Source organism: Schistocerca nitens, chromosome 6, assembly GCF_023898315.1.
Source record: "Schistocerca nitens isolate TAMUIC-IGC-003100 chromosome 6, iqSchNite1.1, whole genome shotgun sequence".
Taxonomy (NCBI): domain Eukaryota; kingdom Metazoa; phylum Arthropoda; class Insecta; order Orthoptera; family Acrididae; genus Schistocerca; species Schistocerca nitens.
In genome coordinates this window covers 743753537-743774504 of record NC_064619.1, presented here as the reverse complement: position 1 = coordinate 743774504, position 20968 = coordinate 743753537, and positions in this window count along the sequence as shown.

The window sequence follows — 20968 nt, the reverse complement described above, 5'->3', positions numbered from 1 at the left end:
TCCTCCTGCCACCGAACTTCACTAATTCCCACTATATCTAACATTATCCGATCCATTTCTCTTTTTAAATTTTCTAACCTACCTGCCCGATTAAGGGATCTGACATTCCACGCTCCGATCCGTAGAGTGCCAGTTTTCATTCTCCTGATAACGACATCCTCTTGAGTAGTCCCCGCCCGGAAATCCGAATGGGGGACTATTTTACCTCCGGAATATTTTACCCAAGAGGACGCCATCATCATTTAATCATACAGTAAAGCTGCATGCCCTCGGGAAAAATTACGGCCGTAGTTTCCCCTTGCTTTCAGCCGTTCGCAGTACCAGCACAGCAAGGCCGTTTTGGTTATTGTTACAAGGCCAGATCAGTCAATCATCCAGACTGTTGCCCTTGCAACTACTGAAGAGGCTGCTGCCCCTCTTCAGGAACCACACGTTTGTCTGGCCTCTCAACAGATACCCCTCCGTTGTGGTTGTACCTACGGTACGGCTATCTGTATCGCTGAGGCACGCAAGCCTCCCCACCAACGGCAAGGTCCATGGTTCATGGGGGGGGGGGGGGGGGACATTGTAAGTACTGTCAGACAATTTAAGTACAGTTTTCAATGACGAAGTGTGGTATACTGAGATACTTCATAAAAAGAGTTTGCCACAGTTGGTACCAGAACTACCGTGGACGTCCGTCAGCGGCAGGAACTTCGCTGCTTGCAAACCAACTACGCTGCATCCGAGATTCCCCACCTGGATGGAGCATACCCGCGTTCGAGCAGGAGCCTTGAGTTGTCAGTCAGTCCGACTCCTGCTACAGAGTTCCTGCAGAACGTTCGTGCTGCCTTCGAGGCTTCAAGACGTCGAGTGAGTTACAGTGACCGATAGATAGTGGTTAGTCTTCATTAGAAACAGAACAATGAATACAATTATCATTGTGTATGGGCAGAGGCCACCTACCTAGAGATTTAAACTGACTACTGTTAGTTTGAAACTGTTTTTCGAATAGTACATCAAGACAGACGATTAGTTTTCTTCCGACATTATTCAGTTTTTTCCAGGTAATTGTAGTTACCGCAGGGCAGGTAGGCTAATCCTGCATTCTACAGTTGCCGTAACCAGCATTGCCGAAGTCGAGTAACATATTTTACTATTCACTACACAGGTTTACTTTCACTGTGTCTGTACTTCCCTCGAAACCACATATCCGTCGTACCAGGATGTACTGATAGTCTTTTTCAGCAGCAGAGAGATTTTCATCAAAATGGGTGCCCCCAGGCCACAACAGAAAGAGTGAACATGAAGACTGTTCTTCAACTCACGATGATGAAAATACGTAGCAATAACAAAGCATACGTACATGAAAAGTATGAGCAACAGCAATAAGATTAATGAAATATGCTATTAAAATACTTACGTGCTTTCTGAGGAGAAACATGGTATAATAAATATGTTTATTTATCACATGGAAGTGATGTCACGTGACATCTTTGTTGTAAATCCCGCTCCGTTTAGTGGACGACATGAAAGCTTGTGGTTCGAGAAATAAGACAAACGCTCAGTGGGGAGTTACTAAACTGTCACGTTCACCATATTGTGGTTCACTACTGGCAGTAAGTAAACCTAACGGCCAAGCATGCTTAGTTCTGGATGAGAGTTCTATCAATAAAGTGACTTTGCAACAAACTGGCACCCAAACTTTTGGAAACTAAGTATGGAAAAATCAAAAGAGTTTCGCAATTCAAATATTTAGGTGAAACAATCTCAGAGACTGGTCTAGAAAAAATTGGAAATGAAATTCGTTGTCAAAAGATGGAGACAGCTTTTAGACTTACAAAAGACATCTACAACAAAAAATGTCTCTCGAGGTACTCTAAATTGAGACATTACAACACGGTCATAAAACCAGAGTGCCTTTATGGGGCTGAAACGCTAATTTTAAACAGAAGAAAGGACATTCAAGAAATCCAAAAAAGAGAAAGAAAAGTAATCAGAAAAATTCTAGGTCCAAAATATACTGAAGAAGGAACATACAGGCTAAGAGAAAATAGTGAAATTCAACAATACACCAGCATATATTCAGATATGAAAAAACGCAGATTAAAATTTTATGGGCATATTAAAAGAATGGATGCTACCAGACTAACTAAACAAGTAGTGGAATTCTACGAAAATCGAAGTAAAGCTAAATTTGAGACAATAAAATGGATTGCTGCTATAAAAGAGGACATGAAAGAGGCAGATATAAAACAAGATGAAATTCAAGACAGAAAATTATTTAGGAAAAAAATTCATGACTGGGTAGTTGGTCAAGCTGAAAAACCAAAGAAAACTGGAACCACAGGGTCTGATGAAAGGAAAAGAGCTCATTCCGAGAGAATGAAAACAATTTGGGCAGAGAGAAAGTCTAAAAGAAAATAACTGAATGCCCCGTGATTGTACTTCGCGTGGTCCAGTAGGGCCCAAACGTGAATAATAATAATAATAAAGTGACTTTGCCAGTCTACAAGCAACAAGAATGCCTGGAAGAACAATTTCTAAAATTTCATACAATATGCAGTTTGACTAGCCTCGATTTCCGCTGCTCATATTGGCAGGTGTTATTTTTAAATGAACCTGAGAAATACACAGCATCTGTCGATGCTGGTAGAAGTTACCACTTTTGCATTGTACCATTTAAATTAATGTAAATTATGGTGTGTTTATTATGGCTCTAGACACAGTTCTCGGTCCTGGTCCTCTAGACACTGCTACATAGGGCAGAATATTATATAAATTTTCACAGGTTGGAATGACAGTCAACTTACAGAAATCAAAGTTTGGTCATGACGAAATTAAATTTTTGAGCCATGTCTTACCTCCTGCAGGAATAACACCTAATGCTGATGAGATAAGAGCAGTGAAATATTGTTCAGCTCCGAAAACAAAATGCCAGTTGAAAGCACTTCTTGGTCTTTGTTTTTCATCGTTTTGTTCCTGGGATGTTACTTGATAGTCCACCATGTTGAATCTGTTAGAGAAGAAGGTCACATGGCACTGGTGGAACAAATGTCAAACAGATATCGATGAAATAAATAATGCGTTAGTAATTTCTGAGATCCCATGTCACTGTGACATGAGCAGATTTTTCATTTGCCATGGATGCATCCTTTTCGGGAACTGGTGCATCTGTATTTCACATATGTGAAACACACAGTAAAATTGAAGTTCACATGGTTAGTTCCGCCAGCAGAACACTTCCAGAGTACAAACATCTATTTATGCTATTGAGGTAGAAGCTCTGGCCATAATACGGGCGTTTAAGAACTTCTTGCGCTACGTTTATGAAAAACGCATTGAAGTATTTTGTGGCCACAGCGCTTTGAGCTCTTTGTCAGTCTGTCAATTACTACACCATTGGATTACTAGGTGGACAGCTTCTCTTCAGGGACACAGTTCCGAGATAATGCTTGTAAAAGGTAATAACAGTGCTGTACCTGATGCTTTCTCGCGTCTACCACAACGAGTGACTGATCTTTCGTATTTAACGGAGCAAGTAACTGATTACAGGATTTTGTTAGTGAAAGACACGGTACAGACAACTCTATATAGATACGCGTAACAACGCGCTACTTTACAAGAAACAGATCCGTGATAGAACTATGTAACAGAGTCTTACTATGAAAAACCCACCTCGGAAAATTTTACAGCATTACGAAGTTCAAAATAATGTGTTATGCTGTAGATGTAATTTTCTTGATGACCACTGATGTGTGTGGTTTGTGTGTGTGAATGTGTGTGTGTCAGTGTCTGTGAGCGCACACCTGTTTGTAAAGAGACCTTAGTGTGGCATACACATTACGTTTGTGGTCAATGCACTACCACAAAATGTTTAATTCAACTGAATTTATATTGCTATTTTACAAATATGTAAAAGTATGCTAAACAGTTATTAAAAGCTTGTCAACTGCGTTAGAAAGCAAAAACTCACTAATAAGTGCAGTTACGTGGACTTACACTCCATACTACCAAATACAGCCAAAACAAATTGTTTCTCTTGATGTCAGCAGGCCACTGCCCTCTGGACGACGTTGCGTTAAGTATTTATTAGCTCTGTATTACCTTTTCTCAAAGCATGTCGAGCTACATCCTAAAAGATCGACGACAGCGTGCATGGGGGTTTAATTAAAATATAATGCAAATAATTTTAATTTTTTGATTTAGTAGTTTGTCCGATTACGAAGTCTCGTAACGGTTGGCCCTGACTAGTATTATTACGCAATCTGACTGCATAGAACAACAACAAAGAATGAAATGGAAATTTTCATTAACACAATTAATTAATTAAGTCCCCAGCAACTATAAAACCTACGAAACCAAGGCACAAGTGTAACTGTTCTGTGTGTGGAAGTATGACTCAACGTACGCATCTGGCACGGTTCTTCTTCAACAACACAAGAAATTTTAAATATCATTTATACTGAATTAATTAAAGGAAATAGAAATACCATAATTACTCAAGAAAACCAGAATTACACTCTAATACAAGAACACAAGCCAGATGCTTTGTTGACTGAACCTGTAATGACGCATTATTCAGGACATTGAAATAATGAGAAAGAAAAGAAAAGTAGTTACCTTAATTTATATTGATGAAAAGCACTCTAGACATTACAATCTCTCCACACCGACTCGCTACTATCACATCTCAACAAGAACTTTTCAGTATCACATCTCAGCAAGCACTGCCTACTAGCTCATCTCAACAAACACTCCTCACTACGACATCTCAGCACTGACTACTATGAGTTCTCCCCAAGCACTGACTACTACGACATCTCAATAATCACTGCCAGTGGAGGCGGCGGAACAATACTCTCTAGCGCGATCTCTGGCGCTGTGGCTCAGTGTAGCCACCTTTCATATGCCCTTCCTCCACAGGCTAGAATTTGATGGTATTTTTGCCAGCATTGGTGGTGAAAATACCACCAAATTCGTCAAAAAAATACAGTCAAAAATAAAAGATAATATTCATGCGTAAATATCATATAACTAGATAAAATTTTGGCTTTGCACTGACGTTTCAATAACCTAATATATAAAATACAGTAAGCAATACAAATTCTTTCATACATGTGACTTTACATAACAGTTTACACAAGTATTATGTGGTTAAACAGTTCAATCAATAGCGTCAACAATGACGAATATGTGCAGGTAAGAGTCTCATAACTTTTCACAAAGAGTAATACACAAAAATCGGTTTATACAAATATTCACATAAACGCTTTCCATACCTCAAGAATAAGCAGTTGACAGTTCCAGCAGTAGCACCCAGCAATGGTCAACAGGTGCAAAAACCAACAAGTGACATTTTTTCAGTAGAAACAGTCCATCAGTGGCACCCAGTAATGTTGAATAGGTGCAGACACCAACAAGTAACACCATTTCAGTATAAGCAGTTCCATTAGTGGCACCAGCAATGTTGAGCAGGTGCCGACACCAACAAGTAACACCATTTCAGTATAAGCAGTTCCATCAGTGGCACCAGCAATGTTGAATAGGTACAGACATCAACAGGTGACATCTTTTCAGTAGAAGCAGTCCATCAGTGGCACCCAGCAATGTTAAATAGGTGCAGACACCAACAAGTAGCACCATTTCAGTATAAGCAGTTCCATTAGTGGCACCCATCTATGTTGAGCAGGTGCAGACATCAACAGGTGACATCTTTTCAGTAGAAGCAGTCCATCAGTGGCACCCAGCAATGTTGAGCAGGTGCAGACATCAACAAGTAACACCATTTCGGTAGAAGCAGTCCATCAGTGGCACCCAGTAATGTTGACCAGCTGCTGACCGCAGTCCATAAAATTCACTATCACTAATCACACTGTTCATCAGCAGAAATTAAACATGTCCAGGTGGCATCCACCATGTTGAAAAGTGCAGCACCATCACTAATCAGACAGTTCAGGCATGAACAATAGTTTGAATACACATACAATGCTTTTACACTAAACATACAAATCATAACAAACACACAAATGATATCAGATAATTGTCCTATTAACTATTACAATACACAAATACCAGTAAACCTATTTATGGGTGTCAGTGCAAGCCACAACAACAAGTAAAATAATATTTAGGAGATAGGTTGGGATCACTTCTCTGGGATTATAAAAGGAAAACACACAAAACACACTCACTCATCTTTCATCCACATTTAGTGCTACTGTGTAGTTGAATAGTGTTAACTGTGTAAATGCAATTCTGTCAAAATTTTATGTTCATCATGTGTATCAAGTAGTAGTGGCAGCAATGTATAACAGTCAATAATAGTTAGTCAACGTCATAGTCATCATGTCAAGACCAATGTTTGCCAAGCCAGATCAAAATGTACGGTTGCTGAACAACTGTCAGTGAGCCAAGATATGCAAATACTTCCTCTCTTCAAAAAAAGTATATACTGCTTACTGATTTAACAATGTGTGTGTGTAGACAATCTTCCTTCTACTTGAGTGTTCTAGTCTGCCATCTTTATCCTCCTTGTTCCATATAGACCAACAAAAAAAAATATGCTCCTCACTTACTTCACCTCTTATCCACCAAAACTCCAATAATCATCAGCATCACATAATCTCAATACTTCAATAATACCTCATTTACCTTACCTCTTGTCCACGAAACTCCAATAATCATCAACTTCACATAATCTCAATACCTCAATAATACGTCGATACATATAAACCTCAGCACCAATATCATTTCACTTCCATAACAACTCTTTCCTCTAGTCAGTCTCCTCGAACAAGTACAGACAAAATCCTAGTGCAACTTCAATTCATCATCCCATACAATCCGAAGACACAGTGTCCACACACAACCTCTGTGTAATCCATCTGACACAAATTTTCTACTCATTATAAATTATAAGATACATTTTGGTTCCTTGTCCATCATTAAATAAAAGAAATGCATACATGACCTCTAACAGACTTAGTTCGAATAACTCTCAGTAATTAAGTACGATTACGAAGTGTTAATGATCGTGATATTTCAGTGTGTACACCACTTCAAAAATTATGGCAAACAGAAGCAAACATGTGGAGTATTTCTTGTGTCAAGTGTCACTTCCTATTTCAATTGCTCACGAAGAATGCAGTGTAATAACTGTCAATGGTCTAAACCTAGTGTTGGTATGTCATGTCGTTAGCTTCCTTCCTATTAGCATAAATTTATACAGCTTCCATAAAACCTCCAGCTCATGTGACTTCTATGCAGTTTCTTGTATCAATGTCGTTCGTAGCATTATAGCAGTTCATTTTCTTATCTTAAAAATATAAGGCACTGAGCGTAAGCAATACATGCAATATCGCGACAATATACCAGTAGCGAACAGAATGTCAACAAGTGGATGCAGCACAATCCCTATAACGAGGCTCTGCCAAGCGAACAATCTACAATTAATACAATAGTGTAACCTAATCTTCATGTTTGTACACTGTACATCAGCATTGCTATATTCTAAATTGAAGAGTAGTTATGACAACAAAAGGAAATGTGTTAATATACAATCCATACGCAAAGCAGCAAATGTGTATCTTACATAATAAACAGGCCATTATCATCATATCAGCATAAGCAAATAAATGTTCATACGTAATCTTAATAAGTAAACATGAAGGCGCAAGCAGATAAATCACAAAGTATAACTTACATGCATAACCACAGTCAGCACAATTAATCAGTTGACAATTACAATTTAAATAAATACGCACAGCAGGCACATAATAAAAAAATATAACATCAGTGAAAAAGCAGTGCAGCCAAACGATGCATAATATATACAAATAACAAGCCTGTTCATTAATCCATCATTGTCAAAATCAGTAAATGTACACAAGCACGTCGCTTCACAAGTAAATTCATAGAACATGAAATTTAGCACAAAGTATGAATCACGTAATCGCAAGCAGCAAATTACGTCTAAAGTACGTACCTAAGTGGAAATATGTTACCTGAAAAATAAACTCAATTAATAGTTACCCTTTTTAGTTTATTACTTTTTTTTTTCTTTCGAAATTACATTCTTCCTGAAATTTTCTCCATAGCAAGTCGTCTTAACGTCGGACACGCACAGAATTTACCTGAAGGTCTTAAATATTTTACACAACCGTATTCTGAAAAATACTGAACGTTAATAACATAATTTATAAAGTCACCATAGCTTTATACAGAATTTAGTCGGAGAAATTAGACTGTGTATTTGTTTACGTCTGTCAGTGCATTCGCACTGAGCGCTCGATCAGCTGTCGACACGTGACGTAGAAAGTGATTGTTTGCGGTCAACGACTGCCTTTTGCGGCGCGCAGACTTCACTGTTGCTTTGAGTATCTGCCGCCGCCGGAACACGGCGCGGTATCCTTGCATTCTCCACCTGTTTACGTATAACTGTTGGTTTCTCAAAAGTATGTCATTCCACAAAAATTTTTACGTTCGATATATGATGTATTCCCTTAGAGCGCCGAGATTTAAGAGTTTCTACTTCCACAGTATTATCATGTATAATTTTGCGAATTCTATATGGACCGTTATAAAGCAGAAAAAATTTGCGACACAAGCCTTTTCCTTTATGAGACAAACGATGAGACTTAATTAACACCTTTTGACCAACTGACAAAATTTTTAAACGACCAGGACGTTTAGCTGATTTCTCTCTTCTAGCAGCCGCAGATGCAATATTTCGTAGAGCCAGGTTGACAACTTCAGAATGCCGCAGTTTCCGTGAAGGCGGAAAAGGAACGATTTCAGAAATGCGATTTGACTGTGCTTTGTTTTTTAATATCAATAGAGGCGGTAAAGAAGTTGAGTCATTAGGAAGTTCATTCAGAATGTTTTGAAAAATATGAAGATACTGATCCCAAGTTCTGTGATTCTGATGACAATAAAGACGGCACAATTTATTGATTTCCTTCATCCATCTCTCTGAAGCGTTAGACTGAGGGTGAAAAAGTGAAATAAAAATTGGTTTAATCTTACGACGCCGTAGAGTACGAAGCCAAATTTTAGAGCGAAACTGTGATCCATTACCTGATATAACCCTATCAACATGACCAACTTCTTTAAGAAAATGTTTGATGAAAGCGTTAGATACTGAACGAGCTCTTGCTTTGCGTAAAGGTGTAAAACACACATATTTTGATGTCAATTCCACTGCTACGAAAATGTACGCAAAACCATTAGTAGAACGAACCACTGGACCGAACAAATCGACTGCAGCCATGTCCTTTAATTTCGCTGGAATGATAGGAAACAACGGTGCTCTGTGAGAAATTATTGGCGGCTTAGCCTTTTGACATAATTTGCATTTGGCAAGAACAGATCGAATACGTTTTTCCATATTACTGAAGTAGCAATTTTCTCGTAATTTATGAAAGCATTTTCTGGGACCAAAGTGCGCATAACTAAAATGTGTGTACCAAATCAATTTATTGACCCACTCATCAGGAATACAAACTAACCAAACAGAGTTGTCGACCGATTTTCGTTTGAAAAGAATATCATTGCGAACTAAATAATACTGTCTGATCGCTACGCTTTCCTTTCTCCTCCACTTCTCCTTAATGTCCTTCCAGATTGGATACTTATTTTGCTCCTTAGCGATGTCCTGGAGCGAAGATGAAATAAAGTTCTCAAACGCAACACCTTGAATGTACATCAAACAATAATGGTTTTCTTTGCAGTCCTCTTCAGCACTTTGTTTCAAACCCATAGGTGCACGTGATAAAGCACCAGCAACAATATTTGAAGATCCTTGTATGTAAACAATACTAAAATCAAATTCCTGTAGATACAGCGCCCATCGTGACAATCTGCCATGAGTTAATTTTGTCGACATAAGAAATTCCAAAGCTCGATGATCAGTGTAAACCTTAGTATGTCTACCAAACAAAAATGTGCGAAATTTTGTGAAAGCCCAAACAACAGCCAAAGCTTCAAGTTCCGTAATCGAATAATTCTCTTCGGATTTAGAGAGAACACGACTTCCAAATGCAATAGTCTTCTGTACTACAACGCCGTTTTCTTCTATCTCTGGAAATAAATGTGCACCCAGGCCTTTGTATGATGAGTCCGTCGCCAAACAAAAATCTTTAGATAAATCCGGATGTGAAAGAAGTGGAGCAGCAACTAAAGCGTCACGAAGTTGTTCAAATTCTGATTGAGCTTCCTCATCCCAACACCAATTAGAATTCTTTCCAGATAGTTCACATAAACGAGGTGTGGCCAAATTGTCCAATCTAACAAAGCGTCTAAGAAAATTACAGACACCAAGGAAACTACGAACATCACGTTTTGTGGAGGGAACAGCATAATTACGAATAGCGTCTAGTTTTTCTGGATCAGGGAGAATACCTTCTGTAGAAATAATGTGACCGAGAAATTTCACCTGAGAACGACCAAATTCAGATTTTTCCAAGTTCACTGTAATGCTAACTCTTCCAAAATACGTAATAATGAATCCAAAATGTTTTTGTGCTCACTCCAAGAATGTTTAGCAATAAGAATGTCGTCAACATAAGAAGTAATATTGTCACGAAGATAAACAGGTAAAATTTCATTTAAACTACGAATGAATGCTGCAGAAAATATAGTAAGTCCAAACGGTAATTTCCAAAGTCACTTTTGGGTAAAACAGTCAAATCCGGTTATTTTTTACCTACTGTCTAGATAGATGGATAGTCGAAGAATTGTTTTTATAGATGCAAAGAATAGTGAAAGAGTAGGCAGCGGTGCAGAAAACTAAAAAGGGAAATAAAACACCACTACAGCTCGGGGCCCTGTGAGCGCTACGACACATATTCACTTAGTGTAGTGAATCCCCTGAGGACTTTAATAGCTGCACATAATTTCCAGTTTGTGACTTAGTGGCAAACTTGGCGGAAGTGCGTACGTAAATTGATCTAACCATGCACATGGATGTATCTCATTCTTAGAATTACGAAAGATCTTAAATTTCCGAACAGTCAAGAAGTGTTTACAGTCAAAGCTTCCGCCTCGTGGCGACAAAGACCTACCGCGTCTGTCCCAGTCCCAATGTCGATTATTGTCAAGTTCGCGCGCCTGGCGCTCTCTTGTTGCATCCCGTAAATGAAACAAATTACTTTCTTCAAAGCCCTCTGCTATCTGTGATACTAAAATTCGTCTGCTGTCTTTTTCTACAATTTCCCCTTCAATTTGTTTGACTTGCTTTCGTAATGCCTCAACTTCCCTTTTAACACGTTCATTAAATTTTCCCTGATTTTCAACATGCTTATTTATGTTCTGGTACTCTTCGGTTTCTGCAAATGGTAATGGAGCTGTATCATCCGACTCTCTGTCCCCCTGTAAACTAAGATTTGTCAATTTATTTGAAATCTCCTCAACTCTTTCCGATAAGTCACCTATTTTTTCTTTCTGTTTATTTACGTCTTCCGTAAGTGTCGCGACTCGGGTTTCAGTGTTGACACATTTGGTAGTTAACTGTTCATATTGTTGTGTTAGATTATTTATTCTGTCATTTGGTACGGATTCCTCGATTCTCTCAAATATTTCTTCCTTATCGTGTGCACGTTGTAAATTTAACTCTGAAAATTTTTGTACTATCACGCGATCTCTTTCTTCCTGTTCTCTATCTTGTTCCCTTCGTCTAATCTCCACGGCAATTAATCTATTGTTGTGAGAATTCAAAATCGGTTGTACTTCTTCCCTAATTTCTTTCTTTAATTCATCTTTCATATTTTTGAAACATGTCCCTATTCGTAAATCTAACCATGTTTCCAGTGTTCCCATATCAGTTTTTAATTCAGATCCCAAAGTTCCCATCTCGGTTTTAATTGTTCCTATTTCTGTTATTAATTCAGATCCTTGTGAGTCTAACCGTGTTGCCAAAGTTCCTATCTCTGTTTTAATTGTTCCTATTTGTGATCCCAAATTTAATATTGCACCCATCAACTGCTCCATAATAGCCGGTTCGAAATTCCTTTCGCCCCTAACATTTCCCGCAAAACCAGTTTCATTCGTCATAGCTGTAAAGCTATCTGTGTTCGATGCTATTCCAGAATTTTCTATCGTTAATCTCGTATTCTGTGAATTTTCTGATTGAGAAAAATTTTGAAATGGTTCCGGACTGTCTTCCCGACTTATTAAATTGTCTTCAACTCCATTATTCATCATACTGTTGTCCTGTGTTGGCGAATTCGCCATGTCGACAATTTCGTCATTCTCACTATTCATCATTTTCGCCTTTTTCATTGATCGCGTAATCATTTACAAAACATACAAAACTCGTTGTTGTACGAAAATTACACACAATGCCTCTTTATTTCCAACAATACCATTCACACGAAATGCTTCCCTCAACCACGATTAACGAACAATTGAAATCTTCCTAACTGCACAAAATTGTCAAACCCGTATACAAGATAACAAAATTAAATTCTGCAAAAAAAAAAAAAATACCATTAGAAGAGTGACAATTACCAAATCTACACATGCAAAATAGACTACAATTACTAAACTACAAAGTACTACAACAATACTACTGTCTACTATTTTTACAATCAGAAGAATTCCAAGGGACGATCCGAAGCAGCGGTCGCCACGTGCATGGGGGCTTAATTAATATATAATGCAAATAATTTTAATTTTTTGATTTAGTAGTTTGTCCGATTACGAAGTCTCGTAACGGTTGGCCCTGACTAGTATTATTACGCAATATGACTGCATAGAACAACAACAAAGAATGAAATGGAAATTTTCATTAACACAATTAATTAATTAAGTCCCCAGCAACTATAAAACCTACGAAACCAAGGCACAAGTGTAACTGTTCTGTGTGTGGAAGTATGACTCAACGTACGCATCTGGCACGGTTCTTCTTCAACAACACAAGAAATTTTAAATATCATTTATACTGAATTAATTAAAGGAAATAGAAATACCATAATTACTCAAGAAAACCAGAATTACACTCTAATACAAGAACACAAGCCAGATGCTTTGTTGACTGAACCTGTAATGACGCATTATTCAGGACATTGAAATAATGAGAAAGAAAAGAAAAGTAGTTACCTTAATTTATATTGATGAAAAGCACTCTAGACATTACAATCTCTCCACACCGACTCGCTACTATCACATCTCAACAAGAACTTTTCAGTATCACATCTCAGCAAGCACTGCCTACTAGCTCATCTCAACAAACACTCCTCACTACGACATCTCAGCACTGACTACTATGAGTTCTCCCCAAGCACTGACTACTACGACATCTCAATAATCACTGCCAGTGGAGGCGGCGGAACAATACTCTCTAGCGCGATCTCTGGCGCTGTGGTTCAGTGTAGCCACCTTTCAAGCGTCTGCCATGAACATTGTTAGACGGATTCTCATACGTTACGTTCCAACAGTTGGCAAACCTGTCACATCTGCTTATTCGAGACATGGCTCCCAGGATGGCAGGTCCGCAGCCGTTCAGTACAGAGGAAATTGGATAAATTTTTATTTCGTCCATCTCAGATGCATAGACACAAAATTCAGCTCCAACGGTTAATGGTTTCGGGCGCCCATTTTCAAACCACAAACTTTGCTATCGACTCTAATTATTCATACAATGTGGTGCCAAAAGGCATGAACAGGTTTTTTAATGCAAAATATACTGTTGGCAACAAGTACCTTCATACATCTTAATCTACATCTGTGAAAAAATTACTTTACAATTCCTTTTGCTATAGGTACAGTGTACTTAAATAAAACATGAGCAGAAATCTGAGATGAAAAGCGTTAATGTGTTAAACTAGAAAAGGTATTTACGAGGATACTTATTCTTTAGATAAGTCTAATAGGTAATCCTAACTTTCTCAACCAATTATTACCCATTTCTTTGTAGACAGTTAGCTGAGTGGTCAGCGTGACTGATTGTCAATCCTCTAGGCCCGGGTTCGATTCCCGGCTGGTTCGGAAAATTTTCTCCGCCCAGAGACTAGGTGTTGTGCTACCCTCATCATCATCCTATCATCGTCATCGACTGCAGGTCGCCGAAGTGGCGTCAAATTGAAAGACCGGCGCCCGGCGAACGGCCTGCCCGACGGGGAGCCCTAGCCATACAATTAAAAAAAAATTGACAGTTATTATAAGTATGTCTATATATTAAACTTTCAGTTCTATTATACGAAGAAATGGTCACATATCCATGATCCTGAAATGACTGAAATCAGTATAAGCTCAAGAAGAGTACTATTAGCGAAGCGCAAATATTTATGACGGATACGGCACCTTAAGGTATAATTGTGCTATTATTTACCACTTTTATTATATTTCTTAAGTTAAATTCTTGCGCATAGATGTTTGATCAGATAAGTTTTTGTAAGTAATGTGTGATGTACGACAATTACAATGAGAAGTTGTTTATGCACTAATACGCAATGCTGTTCTTCATTTCCGGTTCCTTTTACATGCATTTTCACACACGTACGGCTGTCTTTGCTGTGTGCAGATGCTTCTACTTCGTAGCATTGGTAACGGCTGTTGCTCCAACTTTAAATAGCGTTGAGCCTGTATAATAGAGAAATTTTGAAGCAAACTCGGCTTAACCTGACCTGACCTGAATATTTGATCCTTAATTCGAAAATCCAGTGTTAACACTTATATACAGGACAAGGAAATTGCATAAGAACGAATATTAAATACTAATTTCTTTATATAAATAAAATGAAAAAATGTTCGGTTTCATGATTACTAACGTGATCCGGAGGGAGTGATCGAAACTTTAATTGTGTATTGCAAATGGAAAAGCTCTAAATTAGAAACTCTTGGATTAAGTTGCAGCTGAGTTTTAACGTTTTTGAGGGGCATTTAAGGGTATATGACTGAGATGAGAAACCTACGAAAAAAAAACAGCTTGTGTGAGAAATTCTGTGTTTGGCAAAGGATACTATGTGTAGCCGGAATATTCCGCCGACATAGATGCATAACAAGGAAATGAACACACTGCTTACCTGAACTTCATCCTGTGAGCATATGGCTGGCTGTGGTTTGGTGTGTGGGAGAGGAATGTCCTTGGAAGGTTCCGCAAGGCATTTCTTACTAACATGATCTAGCAAACGCGCTATCCACTGTACACCAGCAACGCCGAACTGTTTGTTGCGATTCACGACAATCCCGGTTATCCACTAAAGAGTTGATTGTCGGGACAGGCTGTTTGTTGTCTTCGTGGCGTCATTATGGAAGCTCAAATGATGTAATTGAAATGAACACAAAATATAGACTCAATGTGGAGACGGACTGTGCAAGACGTAAATCTTCGTGACAAGTTACACCACTCAGGCACTTACTGTGTCCTGAGATTATAAGAAACTCACTTTCCTAAATGAAACCGAATGGATCTCTTAGAACCTCTTACAATTTATTAATGTGTGTGTGTGTGTGTGTTTGTGTGTGTGTGTGTGTGTGTGTGTTCATGTTGTTTTGAAAAAATGGAAATCATTTATCTTTGATTAACCTGCTTTTATTACAGCACGACCCACTTGAGTTGTGAAATAACCTCACTGATTCTGTCATACAGTTGTTTGGAGATCCCGGCCCTTATGAATAATTTGATCTGAACGTAATCATGATTGGATCGTGAAATTCAGGAAGTGTACGAACAAGAAATTCATTTCCTTGATCCCATCCTCCAAAGCCGAACTGTCCGTTGACCTCTGTCGTCTGCTGTCGTCTGTTTTCCTTTACACAGATCAGTGATAGGACGGACTGTGTCAGTTCAAAAAATGGCTCTGAGCACTATGCGACTTAACATCTATGGTCACCAGTCCGCTAGAACTTTTTTTTTAATGCGAAAGTGAAAAGTAGGGCCTCTCCGGGATATGAACCCGGGACCTCCTGCACCCAAAGCAGGAATCATACCTTTTTTTTCGCACGAAGTTTACCACTTTTTTTAATGTATTTATTTATTTTTTTACATGATTACATTTAGGAAACGACAATGAGAATTCTAGTAACTAAGTGTTACAACAACAATGGTGGCATAAAAGAGTAATCAAAAAAATAAAAATGTAAATCAATGATGCAATTCCAACTAAAAGGTTCTTCAATAAATGTAACTGGTTCCACTTGGTGCTTCGCCATCGTTATCTGATATCTCCAACAGCGCCTTTGAAGGGCATCTGCAACGGAGGCATTCTGCTTCGCTAGTGCCTCAAGGAAAACAGCATCCTTGCAGTAGCCTGTCTCTTCCTTCGCTCATGGCTGACAAGGCAGAACGTTCAGCCGTTAGTGTGTTGCGGCACAGAACATTAACCGCAGCCTGGCACTCCCCAGCTGAGTGGGGGATTAAGGAAAACGCTGCGTAAATAATTTGCGAAGAGCGCAATGGTATTTCGATGTGCGTTCGAGGTCATTGTGAGCATTTTGTAGGAACCACCGGTAATCAAGCTGCTCTTTCTCTCCTTCGCTAAAGATATAGGCGACGGTAAGTCCTTTGAACCATGTAAGCGCATGATATTTTACGGCCGGAAAGTAAGTTTCATCTGGACAGAGTAGGGTCTGAGGGTCAATCATATCTGGTGTGACACGGAGGTAACAAGAGAATATCTTCTGTGTTAGTCGCCAAACTCCGGACGATGATGCGCAAGTAAAACGATGTTCGTCGGTATCCAAGAGGTGACAATCTGGGCAATAAGGTGAGTCTGCCAGTCCAATAGTGTGAAGTCGCTGTCGTGTGGCATATTTTTTGTTGGCGATCTGATACCACTTCGAACGCACCGTGGATGACAGAAAGTTGTGGTGTATCGTTTTCCACACTCTTGGGCAGTGAACCGTAGGGTACCTGTTTTCCACCACGTTATGGGGAACAGCCCGCAGAAGGTTGGTATAAAAATCTTTCGCCTTTGGTGGACGTGTGGCGGAGAGGTTCGAGCTGAAATAGCTGTAATCAAGAATGAAGGTCGACACATGGGAGAGCTGTGGTGCGACGTGCGCAACCGACACCGGCGGGACGTTAGAGACTGGCATCAGAACCTGTAGTAAACGACCCGTGAGAGAGGTATGTTGACTTTTCCATCGTTTCCTCACGTTGCTCATGTAAAGGGCAGCTGCTCTCGCCCTGACGTTGACCAATCCCAGCCCCCCTTTGTGCACTGGGAGGGTAAGAGTGTCGTATCGTACTGTAAATACATGACCTGCGGAAACGTAGTAACTGAAGGCCGCCTGAAGCCGGCGACCTATCTGCAGCGGTAGTGGGAGGAACTGTGCCACGTGGTTGAGTTTTGATGCCACGTAGAGGTTCAGGTATTCAACACGTTGTAGCTGATTCATATTCCGGAGCAGGTTAATCGATAGCCCTCCACCTGGCTTGTGTACCGGTATGAGAAGTCCTCCGACAAACGCTGGCGGCTCAACACAGTCTGGAGACATAAGTTTGCGGAACATTATAACCCAGCGAGGCATCATGATGTCACGGAAAGTCCGGTAGAATTCGATGGGCAATCCATCAGGTCCAGGAGACTTATTGGCCGCACCTTTGTCCACGGCGTCTTCGACTTCTTCGAGTGAGATTTCCTCTGTTAGTGCATTCACGGTAGCCTCGTCGATAGTACGTGTTACCTGCTGTAACACTTCAGTAGTGGCCTTGTCATCGACGGTTCTTTCCTGGTAAAGATGACGAAAATGATCCTCCACCGCCTTTACTATGGGTGCTTGGGTCGTACATAAGCGACCGTCGTGTGTCCTGAGTTGTGTGATTAAATGTTGGCGTTGTCGGCGCTTATCCGGCACAACGTGGTGCGTAGTGGGTTCCTCTGCAACCGTTCGGTCGTGCCGTCGCGAGCGGACTACTGCACCTTCTAGTCGGCGCTTCGTCAATGATAGTATGTGAGCCTTGATTCTGCTTTGGTCATGTTGTCTCTCTGGGGAAGGGGGTAAGGCGTCGAGGTCCCTGAGTGCCGCGTGGTAAGAATCGAGGGTCTGTCGATGCCACGCAGTCACGTCCTTGCCATATTGCATAAGTGTCCTACGGATTGAAGGTTTGGCACAGAGGAGCCACCACTCCAGGGTCGAGGTGTATCGTGGGTGGCGGCGTTCACAGTCAGTCCACGTTGCTGCAACTTGCCGACGGCAATCCAGGTCCTGGAGATGAGTTATGTTGAGCTTCCAAAAGCCATTGCTGCGCCAGACTTTTTGGGGGCGTAGGTGTATAGTGCAGATATAGGCATTACGATCGGAGTAGGCCTGAGGCCATAGCTCGGCGTCCAGCACACCTTATGTGAGATCTTGTGACACATATATGCTATCAAGTCGGCTGGCAGAATGACTGGTAAGATGAGTATGGCCAGAGCGGTTACCGTGGACTTTTTCCCACGTGTCGCACAAGTGAAGTTCTTGGATCATCGCACCCAGTTCCGGACAGGGCATGTAATGTGGGATTTGGTCCCTGGGGTGAAGTACGCAATTAAAATCGCCGGCGAAGACGCTGTGGTCGTATCGTCCAAGGAAAAGGGGAGCGACATCTGTGGAGTAGAATCTGGCGCGGTCGTGACGTCTTGTGGTACCCGGCGGCGCGTAAACATTAATGAATCGTGTATTGAGCGCCGTAAATGCTATTCCTCGCGCAGAGGGAAGATACGTGACGTCGGTAACTTCAATGCCATCACGCACTAATATTGCCACTCCGGTGTCTGCAGGGCTACCGGGCGTCACATGTGTGGCGTGACCGTAAAAGTTCGGGAGTGCAGTCGTTTTCACTTCTTGTAGGAAAGCAAAGTCAACTCCCATGGCTCGTATTGTTTCTTTCAAAAGTTGGATCTTGACAGGAGAACTTATCATGTTGATATTCATTGTCGCCAGGCGGTAAGCCTGGCAACGCGTTGTTTGGGCGAGGTTATCCATGTAGATGTTGGAGAGAAGCGAACATCGGAAGTGATGTCAGCCCCCGCCGAACGCGTCCTCCTTGTGCTGCTTATGCTGCGTGATCCGGCGGCGCCTCAGCTGGCCACAGATCGGGATCTTGTGTCTCGACGTCCTCGGCCCACGAAGCGGGCGCGGATGTCTGTTCATGTTTCACCATAGCCTCGGCATGTTTGATAGTAAGGGACCGGGCGACTTCGCTGCCTGCACTGGTACCTTCCCGCTGCTCACCGTTTATGTCAATGGGCTGATGGTCGAAAGCTGCATGTTTTTCTGTCTGTTCTGCAAGGTTGGAGTCAGTGGAGACAGCCTCAGCTTCGCGGCTGGCTTCTTGAGTGGTCAGTTGTTCTTCCCCGGCCAAATGCGAACCGCTGTGTTCCGACACGGTCCGACGACGGCGCTTTCGGCGTTTCGGTGATCGCTGTTTCCGTACATCGCCTTCATTGTCAGAAGACGGCACTGACTCACGATCCGTCGGGACAAACGGTAAGTACAATAAGGGAATCAATTCCCATTTTGCTGTCGTCAACGTCTGTCGTGTTCGGTAGCTCCAGCGTCATCGTACTATTTTCCACCGCTGGCCAGGTCGGCGGATCATCCAGGTTTTTGTCCGTGGAAAGTGATTCTTGTACCGCTGAAACCGTCGACTGTGTCTGTTGTGTGGAGAACGTCGTGAGCGCCGCCGCGTAAGTCACGGGTAGAATAGTCTTCGTCGCTGGTGGTGCAACGTCCTTCGGTGGGAGTTGTGTGATCCGACGCTGGAGGCACTCGGAACGAAGGTGACCTTCCTTGCCGCATCCGGAACACGTCTTCGGCTGGCCGTCATAAATAACTATGGCCCGGCACCCTCCTATCTGTAGATAGGATGGCACGTGTCGTTGGAGACCAATGCGCACCTGGCGTACTCCATTGAGTACTGGATACAACTGGGTCCATTTTTCAGCCACGTGTTCGTGTACCGTGCCGTAGGGGCGGAGCGCCGCTACAACTTCTGCCGCCGGGAGTTCAAATGGAAGTTCGAATATGCGTATAGTCCGCAGTCCCATTGCGGCACGGCCGACCTCGACGTTGCCAACATTTCCGTCGGCGTGGCAGAAGCGGAGTTCTTGTTTCATCTCACGAAGCACCTTGTCGCATGTAGTTTCGTGTATGAGCTTTACATAGACCGTGCTACTGACGATCGAAAAGTGGATGCCGACAATGTCGGCAGCCGGGATCTTGGCTTCCTCTTTTAAAAAGCGTTCGACTTCGAGCGCCTTTGGTCGGGTAAAGTCGTTCCGAAATGTGAATTTCAAGGTTGATCTTCTGTATTGGTTTCCCATGGTCTTGTAGCGCTACGGCGTCACGTTAGTGTCGGCCGAAGAGAGTAAACAAGGCGCGCGGGCCCTCGCTGATGGCGGAGAGCACACACTGCACGTCTGCTTCGCTCGGCTGCGAGAGCCGCACTGGACTTACAAGGGGAGGACGCCAATTGTGAAATTCAGATTCGATTCATACTGCGCATAATAAAAGCTCATGGCCAGAGGTGTAATGTGGCAAAGCACCAAGACGCACTTCTCAGCCTTTGTTGAGAAAATCGACATTTAACTGCCGCTGCGCTGCCGCTGCGCTGCCGCTGCGCTGCTGCTGCGGTGAAATACTCTCTACGATTAACGACTTTCTACAGCGTTGTGGCGCAGCGGTAAGCGCTCGGGTTCGTAATCAGAAGGTCGCCGTATCGAATCCCGCGCTATGCAATTTTTTTTATTATTTGTTTTTTTGTAATTCAAATGTATACACACACACACACACACACATTATATATAATTCCCGGCAATCAGTTGCAACAATTATGCATATAATAAGTTGTTGAAAGTCGTTTGTCGTGGAAAAATAATACTTGAAATGAAACACAATATCACAAATAATATTCAAGTGGATACAATTTATTGAAAAGTTCGGTATACACTCGCACATCATGAACAATTAGTGACCAGAAGTAGCTGGAGTATCGCACAAACCAGAGTGATAGTGATCATAAAAACATGGAAAACAGAAAACAGCACGACATCGAACACATCTG